Here is a 10,000-nt window from a genome sequence, read left to right as displayed (position 1 = left end):
CGTTGCCTCTTGCCGCTGCTGCCACCCCCAGCTCCCCACACCCCCCCGGCTCCCGTTAGCGGTTTGCGCGGAGCCCCCCCTTCCCGCCGTTGCCTCTTGCCGCTACCCCCGCCCCCCCCCCCCCGCTGCCGGTTTGCGCGGAGCCCCCCCGCCTGCCGTTGCCTCTTGCCGCGGCCACCACCGCCCCCCCCCACACCCCCCGGCCCCCGTTACCGGTTTGCGCGGAGCCCCCCCTCCCGACGTTGCCTCTTGCCGCTGCTGCCACCCCCAGCTCCCCACACCCCCCGGCTCCCGTTACCGCTTTGCACGGAGCCCCCCCGCCCGCCGTTATCTCTTGCCGCTGCCGCGACCCATCTCCCCCCCCCCCCGCCGCCGCTAACTGCCCCCCGAAGCCGCTAGCAGCTGGGCACCCCCCCGCCAAAGCCGCCGCGGCTTCCCCTTCCCACATTGTCCCCTGGAGGGGGGATCGCGACGCGGGCTGCCGCTTCCCTCCCGGCCTGCCCGGCTGCTCTCTAACCCCTGCGACCGAGGCGGCGCTGTTAGGGCGGCCGTGCCGGTGCCCCTTGCCGCAGCTAGCCTCTCGCCGCTGCCCCTCCCGTCCGTCGTCCCCCGTCCCCAAAAACTTGCTGCTCTCCACGCTGGAGCCTGCACGGGGGAGGTTGCGCTCCGCTCCTCCGGCCCTAAAGCCGCCCTCGCCCGCCCCCCGGCTTGCCGCTTGGCTGGGCTGCCCGCCCGCCCGCTAATCCCCCCAACGCCCCCCACCCCAAAAACACCCCAGCCCTACCGCATGCCGCTCCCCCTCTCCCCGCTCTCGCTGACCGCTGCCACCCCCCCCCCACCCCTCCCCCCCGAAACAAACCCCCCAGCCCTACCGCATGCCGCTCCCCCTCTCTCCCTAGCCTGCCCCCCCCCGCCGTCGCTTGCTGCTGCTGCTGCCGCCGCCCGCCGCCGCCGCCGCCGCCGGCGGCGGGACCCGCCTCGGTCTGGTGGCGCGCGCTCGGAGATCCCCGGCTACCCGTCCGTCCGTCCCTCCCTCCCGCCCCGCCCCGGGGGAGGGCCCGGGGCAGCGCGGGCAGGCGGGGAGCAAAAAAAGGCGCGGGCGCCAAAAAACGTCGGGGTCCCGGGGTGGCGGAGGGGGGCGGCGGCGGGGGGCGGCGGCGGGTACACGGCGCCGGGTCCAGGGCGCCGGGTCCAGCCCGTCCCGGGGCGGGGACAGGTGGTGTCGTCCGTCCCCGCCCCCGTAACCTGCTCTGAAGCATCCGCTTCCCGCCGCGGTTCGCCCTCCACCCCCCCGCCGCACACGCAGCTGCCGCTTCCCGCCGCCTCTGCCCCCCCGCCCCGGGATCAACCACCCGCCGGGTCCAGCCGGTCCCGGTCCCGGGAACCTGCTCCCGGGGCCAGCCGGAGCCACGCCCCCTCCTCTGACGCTTCCAGCTGCCGCCTCCCCTCCCACCCCCCAAACTCACACTGGCCCTCGCCGGCCCGCCCACCCGCCTACCTGCTTGCCCGCCGCCGCTGGGTGGCGTGCCGGACACTCTCGCACACAGGTACACAGACAGGGACACAGGGACACAGGCACTCAGGCACACAGGGACACAGGGACACAGGGACACAAGGACACAGGGACACAGGCACTCAGGCACTCAGGCACTCAGGGACACAGGGACACAGGGACACAGGCACTCAGGCACTCAGGCACTCAGGGACACAGGGACACAGGGACACAGGCACTCAGGCACTCAGGGACACAGGGACACAGGGACACAGGGACACAGGCACTCAGGCACACAGGGACACAGGTGGCGGGCCGGAGGCCGCTCTCCACTGTGTGGCAGGGGTCCAAGAGCCACCCCAGCCCAACCCAGAGGGTCTTTTGCACCTCTCTAGAGGCCACCCAGAGACCCCAGGCCGCAGCAGAAGCCTCTCCCGCACGCTCTGCAGGCTTCTCAGCCACCCCAGGCCGCAGCAGAAGCCTCTCCCGCACGCTCTGCAGGCTTCTCAGCCACCCCAGGCCGCACCAGAAGCCTCCCCCGCACGCTCTGCAGGCTTCCGACCCACCCCAGGCCGCACCAGAAGCCTCCCCCGCAAGCTCTGCAGGCTTCCGACCCACCCCAGGCCGCAGCAGAAGCCTCTCCCGCACGCTCTGCAGGCTTCTCAGCCACCCCAGGCCGCAGCAGAAGCCTCTCCCGCACGCTCTGCAGGCTTCTCAGCCACCCCAGGCCGCACCAGAAGCCTCTCCCGCACGCTCTGCAGGCTTCTCAGCCACCCCAGGCCGCACCAGAAGCCTCCCCCGCACGCTCTGCAGGCTTCTCAGCCACCCCAGGCCGCACCAGAAGCCTCTCCCGCACGCTCTTCAGGCTTCTCAGCCACCCCAGGCCGCACCAGAAGCCTCCCCCGCACGCTCTGCAGGCTTCTCAGCCACCCCAGGCCGCACCAGAAGCCTCTCCCGCACGCTCTGCAGGCTTCTCAGCCACCCCAGGCCGCACCAGAAGCCTCTCCCGCACGCTCTTCAGGCTTCTCAGCCACCCCAGGCCGCACCAGAAGCCTCCCCCGCACGCTCTGCAGGCTTCCCACCCACCCCAGGCCGCAGCAGAAGCCTCTCCCGCACGCCCTGCAGGCTTCTCAGCCACCCCAGGCCGCAGCAGAAGCCTCTCCCGCACGCTCTGCAGGCTTCTCAGCCACCCCAGGCCGCAGCAGAAGCCTCTCCCGCACGCTCTGCAGGCTTCTCAGCCACCCCAGGCCGCAGCAGAAGCCTCTCCCGCACGCTCTGCAGGCTTCTCAGCCACCCCAGGCCGCACCAGAAGCCTCTCCCGCACGCTCTGCAGGCTTCTCAGCCACCCCAGGCCGCAGCAGAAGCCTCTCCCGCACGCTCTGCAGGCTTCTCAGCCACCCCAGGCCGCAGCAGAAGCCTCCCCCGCACGCTCTGCAGGCTTCTCAGCCACCCCAGGCCCCAACAGAAGCCTCTCCCGCACGCTCTGCAGGCTTCCGACCCACCCCAGGCCGCACCAGAAGCCTCCCCCGCACGCTCTGTAGGCTTCTGACCCACCCCAGGCCCCAACAGAAGCCTCCCCCGCACGCTCTGCAGGCTTCTCAGCCACCCCAGGCCGCAGCAGAAGCCTCTCCCCGCACGCTCTGCAGGCTTCTCAGCCACCCCAGGCCGCACCAGAAGCCTCTCCCGCACGCTCTGCAGGCTTCTCAGCCACCCCAGGCCGCACCAGAAGCCTCTCCCGCACGCTCTGCAGGCTTCCGACCCACCCCAGGCCGCACCAGAAGCCTCCCCCGCACGCTCTGCAGGCTTCTCCGCCACCCCAGGCCGCACCAGAGGATCTTTTGCACCTCTCTGGACGCCAGCCAGAGACTCCAGGCCGCACCAGAGGCCCCCCCCCCAACCATTTACAGGCTGCAGTGCCAGCCTAGGCCCCGCTGGCAGCCTCCCTTGTCTGCTTTGGAAGGCCTCCCATCCACTCCAGACCTGCCTGGAGGCCTCCCTCGACTGCTCCCGGGGCCCTCGAAGCCACCCTAGGCCTTTCTGGAGGACCTGCTCGACCGCTCGGGCGGCTTCTGACGCACCCTCGGCCATCCGGCGCCCAGCAGCTCCCAGGGCCAGGCACCGGCCTCCCCCTCCGGCCGCCCCTGGGGCCGGGGGTGGCTCGGACTCGGCGCCCCCAACGTGTCGTCCCGTCCCCCCCCGCCCCGCACCGCCGAACATTCGCTGCAGCCGAGGGCTTGCCGCTCGACGCCTACCCCACCCGCCCAGCCCCCCGCTGCGGCCCGGCGCTGCCCCGGCCGCTGCGCCCCGCCTCTCATCGCTCCCCCCACCCGGCAACCGGCCGCCGGGCACGGCAAGTCCCAGGGCAGGGAACAGGTGCTGCCGGGACCCCGTGCTGGCTGCCGGCTTCCCGGGGCTGCCCCGGGCACGGACAGGTCGCCCCCCCCGCCCCGGCGAATGTTCACCGAACTGGCTGCCGGCTGCCTTCGAGCACCCCCCGCCCCCCGCCACTATCGTCCCCCCCGCCCCCCCTCCGCCTCCGCTGCCGCTTCTCCCCGCACCGCCTCCACTGCCTCCCCCCGCCGCCGGCGAACGAGTCGCCGGATCCGTAGGGTGCCGGGAGCCCGAACGGCGAGCGGCTCCGGCTGCTGCCGGGACCGCGGGGATTCGAGCCGCTCCGGCCGCGGCCGGGACCCCCGTGCCGGAAGCCGGCATCCCGGGACGGCCCCGGGACGGCCCCCGGTCGCCGGCCGGGTGACGTTCAGCGAAGCGGCTGCCGCCAGTCTTTGGGCCTCCCCCGTGCCGGGGCCGCGGGGCTTCGAGCCGGTCCGGCCGCGGCCGGGATCCGGGGCCGGACGATGGCTTCCCGGGCCGGTCCCGGTCGCCTCCCGGGTGACGTTCACCGAAGCGGCTGACGGCTGTCTTCGAGCCCCCCCCCCCCCCCCCGCCTCCGCGGCCGCTTCTGCCCGCACCCCCTCCACTGCCTCCCCCCGCCGCCGGCGAACGAGTCGCCGGATCCGTAGGGTGCCGGGAGCCCCGAACGGCGAGCGGCTCCGGCTGCTGCCGGGACCGCGGGGATTCGAGCCGCTCCGGCCGCGGCCGGGACCCCGTGCCGGAAGCCGGCATCCCGGGACGGCCCCGGGACGGCCCCGGTCGCCGGCCGGGTGACGTTCAGCGAAGCGGCTGCCGCCAGTCTTTGGGCCTCCCCCGTGCCGGGGCCGCGGGGATTCGAGCCGGTCCGGCCGCGGCCGGGATCCCGGGCCGGACGATGGCTTCCCGGGCCGGTCCCGGTCGCCTCCCGGGTGACGTTCACCGAAGCGGCTGCCGGCTGTCTTCGAGCCCCCCCCCCCCCTCCGCCTCCGCTGCCGCTTCTCCCCGCACCCCCTCCACTGCCTCCCCCCGCCGCCGGCGAACGAGTCGCCGGATCTGTAGGGTGCCGGGAGCCCGAACGGCGAGCGGCTCCGGCTGCTGCCGGGACCGCGGGGATTCGAGCCGCTCCGGCCGCGGCCGGGACCCCCGTGCCGGAAGCCGGCATCCCCGGACAGCCCCGGGACGGCCCCGGTCGCCGGCCGGGTGACGTTCACCGAAGCGGCTGCCGGCTGTCTTCGAGCCCCCCCCCCCTCCGCCTCCGCTGCCGCTTCTGCCCGCACCCCCTCCACTGCCTCCCCCCGCCGCCGGCGAACGAGTCGCCGGATCCGTAGGGTGCCGGGAGCCCGAACGGCGAGCGGCTCCGGCTGCTGCCGGGACCGCGGGGATTCGAGCCGCTCCGGCCGCGGCCGGGACCCCGTGCCGGATGCCGGCATCCCGGGACGGCCCCGGGACGGCCCCGGTCGCCGGCCGGGTGACGTTCACCGAAGCGGCTGCCGCCAGTCTTTGGGCCTCCCCCGTGCCGGGGCCGCGGGGCTTCGAGTCGGTCCGGCCGCGGCTGGGACCCCGTGCCTGTCGCAGGCTTCCCGGGACGGCCCCGGAACGGCCGCGGTCGCCGGCCGGGTGACGTTCACCGAGGCGACTGCCGGCTGTCTTCGAGCCCCCCCCCCCCCTGCCGGAGCCGCGGGGATACGAGCCGGTCCGGCCGCGGCCGGGACCCCGTGCCGGAAGCCGGCATCCCGGGACGGCCCCGGGACGGCCCCGATCGCCTCCTGGGTGACGTTCACCGAAGCGGCTGCCGGCTGTCTTCGAGCCCCCCCCCCCCTCCGCCTCCGCTGCCGCTTCTCCCCGCACCGCCTCCACTGCCTCCCCCCGCTGCCGGCGAACGAGTCGGCGGATCCATACCGTCCCGAGAGCCCGAGGCGGCGGCACCCAGTGCGGGTCCGGCCGAGGCCGGGACCCCGTGCCTGTCGCAGGCTTCCCGGGACGGCCCCGGAACGGCCGCGGTCGCCGGCCGGGTGACGTTCACCGAAGCGGCTGCCGCCAGTCTTTGGGCCTCCCCCGTGCCGGGGCCGCGGGGATTCGAGCCGGTCCGGCCGCGGCCGGGATCCGGGGCCGGACGATGGCTTCCCGGGCCGGTCCCGGTCGCCTCCCGGGTGACGTTCACCGAAGCGGCTGACGGCTGTCTCCGAGCACCCCCCCCCCCCTCCGCCTCCGCTGCCGCTTCTGCCCGCACCTCCTTCACTGCCTCCCCCCCCCGCCCGCGAACGAGTCGCCGGATCCGTAGGGTGCCGGGAGCCCGAACGGCGAGCGGCTCCGGCTGCTGCCGGGACCGCGGGGATTCGAGCCGCTCCGGCCGCGGCCGGGACCCCGTGCCGGAAGCCGGCATCCCGGGACGGCCCCGGGACGGCCCCGATCGCCTCCTGGGTGACGTTCACCGAAGCGGCTGCCGGCTGTCTTCGAGCCCCCCCCGCCTCCGCCTCCGCTGCCGCTTCTGCCCGCACCCCCTCCACTGCCTCCCCCCGCCGCCGGCGAACGAGTCGCCGGATCCGTAGGGTGCCGGGAGCCCGAACGGCGAGCGGCTCCGGCTGCTGCCGGGACCGCGGGGCTTCGAGCCGGTCCGGCCGCGGCCGGGACCCCGTGCCGGAAGCCGGCATCCCCGGACGGCCCCGGGACGGCCCCGATCGCCTCCTGGGTGACGTTCACCGAAGCGGCTGCCGGCTGTCTTCGAGCCCCCCCCCGCCTCCGCCTCCGCTGCCGCTTCTGCCCGCACCCCCTCCACTGCCTCCCCCCGCCGCCGGCGAACGAGTCGCCGGATCCGTAGGGTGCCGGGAGCCCGAACGGCGAGCGGCTCCGGCTGCTGCCGGGACCGCGGGGCTTCGAGCCGGTCCGGCCGCGGCCGGGACCCCGTGCCGGAAGCCGGCATCCCCGGACGGCCCCGGGACGGCCCCGATCGCCTCCTGGGTGACGTTCACCGAAGCGGCTGCCGGCTGTCTTCGAGCCCCCCCCCCCTCCGCCTCCGCTGCCGCTTCTGCCCGCACCCCCTCCACTGCCTCCCCCCGCCGCCGGCGAACGAGTCGCCGGATCCGTAGGGTGCCGGGAGCCCGAACGGCGAGCGGCTCCGGCTGCTGCCGGGACCGCGGGGCTTCGAGCCGCTCCGGCCGCGGCCGGGACCCCGTGCCGGAAGCCGGCATCCCGGGACGGCCCCGGGACGGCCCCGGTCGCCGGCCGGGTGACGTTCACCGAAGCGGCTGCCGGCTGTCTTCGAGCCCCCCCCCCCCTCCGCCTCCGCTGCCGCTTCTGCCCGCACCCCCTCCACTGCCTCCCCCCGCCGCCGGCGAACGAGTCGGCGGATCCGTAGGGTGCCGGGAGCCCGAACGGCGAGCGGCTCCGGCTGCTGCCGGGACCGCGGGGATTCGAGCCGCTCCGGCCGCGGCCGGGACCCCGTGCCGGAAGCCGGCATCCCGGGACGGCCCCGGGACGGCCCCGGTCGCCGGCCGGGTGACGTTCAGCGAAGCGGCTGCCGCCAGTCTTTGGGCCTCCCCCGTGCCGGGGCCGCGGGGCTTCGAGTCGGTCCGGCCGCGGCTGGGACCCCGTGCCTGTCGCAGGCTTCCCGGGACGGCCCCGGAACGGCCGCGGTCGCCGGCCGGGTGACGTTCACCGAGGCGACTGCCGGCTGTCTTCGAGCCCCCCCCCCCCCCTACCGGAGCCGCGGGGATACGAGCCGGTCCGGCCGCGGCCGGGACCCCGTGCCGGAAGCCGGCATCCCGGGACGGCCCCGAGACGGCCCCGATCGCCTCCTGGGTGACGTTCACCGAAGCGGCTGCCGGCTGTCTTCGAGCCCCCCCCCCCTCCGCCTCCGCTGCCGCTTCTCCCCGCACCCCCTCCACTGCCTCCCCCCGCCGCCCGCGAACGAGTCGCCGGATCTGTAGGGGGCCGGGAGCCCGAGGCGGCGAGCGGCTCCGGCTGCTGCCGGGACCGCGAGGCTTCGAGCCGGTCCGGCCGCGGCCGGGATCTCGTGCCGAACGTCGTCTTCCCGGGACGGTCCCGGGAGGGCCCCAGTCTCCTCCCGGGTGACGTTCACCGAAGCGGCTGCCGGCTGTCTTCGAGCCCCCACCCCTGCCGTGGCCGCGGGGATTCGCCCCGGTCCGGCAGCTGACGGTTCCCTGTGCCGGACGCCGGCTTCCCGGGACAGCCCCGGGACACCCCCGGTCGCCTCCCGGGTGACGTTCACCGAAGCTGCTGCCGCCTGTCTTTGTCCCCCCCCCCCGTGCTCTCCCTCAGCCGGGAGGTAGACGTGCTCTCCCTCGGCGAGTAGACGTGCTCTCCCTCGGCGAGTAGACGTGCTCTCCCTCGGCGAGTAGACGTGCTCTCCCTCGGCGAGTAGACGTGCTCTCCCTGGGCGAGTAGACGTGCTCTCCCTGGGCGAGTAGACGTGCTCTCCCTGGGCGAGTAGACGTGCTCTCCCTGGGCGAGTAGACGTGCTCTCCCTGGGCGAGTAGACGTGCTCTCCCTGGGCGAGTAGACGTGCTCTCCCTGGGCGAGTAGACGTGCTCTCCCTGGGCGAGTAGACGTGCTCTCCCTGGGCGAGTAGACGTGCTCTCCCTGGGCGAGTAGACGTGCTCTCCCTCGGCGAGTAGACGTGCTCTCCCTGGGCGAGTAGACGTGCTCTCCCTGGGCGAGTAGACGTGCTCTCCCTCGGCGAGTAGACGTGCTCTCCCTGGGCGAGTAGACGTGCTCTCCCTCGGCGAGTAGACGTGCTCTCCCTGGGCGAGTAGACGTGCTCTCCCTCGGCGAGTAGACGTGCTCTCCCTCGGCGAGTAGACGTGCTCTCCGCGGAGCTCGCGCTTGTCGCCAAGGGGTCGCTGTTGCGCTCTGCCTCCGCCTACGTCATCGTACAAGCCGGCGTGATTTCTGCGACCTGCCGCTGGGCGGAGGTCGGCTGGTTGTGCGCTCGCGGAGCTGACGGCCCTCCAGTTCCGTATATGAGGGAACGAATGACGCCGAGCACTCCCAGGGCAGCGCTGCCGAGCGGCTGCTCCAAGCCACCCGCCAGGCGGCTGGGCAGGGGTCCGTCTGGCTTCTCGGTGGCTTTCCCCCGGGTCAGAGAGGGGACCCGCGGGGCCGAGCAAAGGCGCGGCGGTTTGGAGCGGCCGCTGGCGCACCCTCAGCGGTGTTGGATGGGTTTCGCTCGTCCGTGAGCCGGAGCCCAGCCCGGGCTCGGCAACGAAAGAGGGGAAAAGAAAAAAAGTTGACGAGTGGCTGGCGCCGGCCACTGCCGAAGTGTGGAACCCCCAAAGCGAAGTTTGCCCGGTGGGGCACGGGGGCAGAGAAAGCCGGGGAGACGTGGTGCCGGCGTCGGTCCCACCAAGAATGGAAAGCAAGCCCGTCCAGGCACGGCGAGAGAGAGCCCGGTAAGGGGCAGAGAGAGTTCCCAGCACTGGACCCTCTTCACGGGGGTTCCCCCCCATGGCCAAAGCCGCAGCCCGCGGGGGCACGGCATCTAAGGGAAAAGCCAGCGGCGGTGACTGGCCACTCGTATGCTATGGAGCCCGGCATGGGGGGAGGAGGGCAAGCCGGTGCCCCAGCACGGCTTCCTCCTGGCTCCAGAGGGGCGCCCCGTGATGGAGATGTAACTCGGTGCAGCTTGAGGGAAAATGCAAGCCCACGTTTCGGGGAGGCAGAGGTGCCCTGTGAGCCGGTGCGGCCCGGTGCAGCTTGCCCCCCCCCCCCCATCTCTGGAGGGCGCCCCGTTTGCTCCTCCGGCGTGTTGCCCGCACGCCGAGCCCCGTGCCTGCTGGCTGCTCCCGAGGGCGGTGGCGGGTGCGCGTGGCTGTGTCTGTCCCAGAAGAGCGAGGCCGTGGGGCCTCCGCTGGCTTCCTTTCCTTCTGTCCTTGTTGATCGATGAGGCCTTTCGGGTCGCGTCGGAAAGGGCCCCCGGCCGGCGGGGCAAGGGCGGTCTTCCTTTCCACTTCGCTTCCCGTCGCGTGTGAGGTGTCGTCCTCGTTCCCCCAGCCCCGAGCGGCTCGAGCGGGGGGGAGCCGTGGCGTTAGCGGCCCGGCGCGTGCCTTGCCGCATCCTCCCCTTTCCACCTCCCCCCCGGCGCTGGGGCAGGGTTCGGGGACCGGTCTACCGCAACCGGCT

The sequence above is a fragment of the Melanerpes formicivorus genome, unplaced genomic scaffold (assembly GCF_026170545.1).
Source record: "Melanerpes formicivorus ecotype bairdi unplaced genomic scaffold, bMelFor1.0.p_v2 SCAF_606, whole genome shotgun sequence".
Classification (NCBI taxonomy): Eukaryota; Metazoa; Chordata; class Aves; order Piciformes; family Picidae; genus Melanerpes; species Melanerpes formicivorus.
Note: the sequence above shows the minus strand (reverse complement) of the source record.